This window comes from Anolis sagrei, chromosome 11, assembly GCF_037176765.1.
Source record: "Anolis sagrei isolate rAnoSag1 chromosome 11, rAnoSag1.mat, whole genome shotgun sequence".
NCBI lineage: Eukaryota > Metazoa > Chordata > Lepidosauria > Squamata > Dactyloidae > Anolis > Anolis sagrei.
The window spans coordinates 33,444,128-33,445,911 of NC_090031.1; positions in this window are offsets into that span (position 1 = coordinate 33,444,128).

Consider the following 1,784-nt stretch of genomic DNA (forward strand, 5'->3'; position numbering starts at 1 on the left):
AGGAAGCCCTGGGAAAAGGGGAGGGGGGAGGAGGAGGGGGCGGGGCCTCCGAGGAGGGAGGGGGAGAGAGAGAGGAAGAGGGGAACACCCCCTCCCCACCACCACCGTCCTCTCTTTCAAGGCTTCCTTGGCAGCAGAGAGACTGCAGCATCTGGGATCCAATACTCATCCTTTATCTGAGCTGCCTGGCCATGTTCCAGAAGCATTCTCTCCTGACGTTTCACCTGCATCTATGGCAGGCATCCTCGGAGGTTGTGAAGGAGTAAATAAAGATCAACATTCAAAAACAGGGGAGCTGCAGACAAGAAAAAATCAGGGACAGCTAATCACCTCTCAACAAAGGATTTCCCCAGGCAGTAAGAAACCAGACCTTGAAAACTGCTAGGCCCTTCAATGCTCATCAAGGTGGCCCATTGCTACATTCACACCTACCTCAAACAGACCAGAGTTCATTCTCCCAACCATACAAGAAACCATCAGGGACAGCTAATCACTTCTCAACAAAGGATTCCCCCAGGCAGTAAGAAGCCAGACCTTGAAAACTGCTAGGCCCTTCAATGCTCATCAAGGTGGCCCATTGCTACATTCACACCTACCTCAAACAGACCAGAGTTCGTTCTCCCAACCAGACAAGGAACCATCAGGGACAGCTAATCGCCTCTGAACAAAGGATTCTCCCAGGCAGTAAGAAGCTAGACCTTGAAAACTGCTAGGCCATTCAATGCTCATCAAGGTGGCCCATTGCTACATTCACACCTACCTCAAACAGACCAGAGTTCTTTCTCCCACCCAGACAAGAAACCATCAGGGACAGCTAATTGCCGCTCAACAAAGGATTCCCCCAGGCAGTAAGAAGCCAGACGTTGAAAACTGCAATGCTTATCAAGGTGGTCCATTGCTACATTCACACCTACCTCAAACAGATCAGAGTTCGTTCTCCCACCCAGACAAGAAACCATCAGGAACAGCTAATTGCATCTCAACAAAGGATTCCCCCAGGCAGTAAGAAGCCAGACCTTGAAAACTGCAAGACCATTCAATGCTCATCAAGGTGGCCCATTGCTACATTCACACCTACCTCAAACAGACCAGAGTTCGTTCTCCCACCCAGACAAGAAACCATCAGGGACAGCTAATCGCCTCTTAACAAAGGATTCTCCCAGGCGCTAAGAAGCCAGACCTTGAAAACTGCTAGGCCATTCAATGCTCATCAAGGTGGCCAATGGAAATATTCACACCGACCTCCAACAAAACTCTAGAATCAGGACAGTAAATAAAAAGGAACATTCTGAAAACATGGATTCCAGACAGGAAACAATCTGGGCCAGCTAACACCCCCCAGGCAGAGAGCAGCCAGGCTTTGAAGCTGCAAGGCAGTTCAATGAATTATAGAATCATAGAGTTGGAAGAAACCTCATGGGCCATCCAGTCCAATCCCCTGCCAAGAAGCAGGAAATGCTAATCAAGGTGGCCAATGGCAACATTCAGACTTGCCTCCAACAGACAAGAGTTCTTTCTCTCACCCTGGACATCATTCCACAGATACACAAACCCCATTTTCCTAGTTTCCAACACTCACAACCTCTGAGGATGCCCGCCATACATGTGGGTGAAATGTCAGGAGAGAATGCTTCTAGAAGAGGGCCAGGCAGCCCAAAAAACTCACAATAACCCAGTTACTCCAGCCATGAAAGCCTTCGACAATACATTAATATTCTTGTTATTATTCGGTTCTTCTCTTAGGACTGTTATTCTCAGGGACCACTCCCCAACTTTAGCACTGA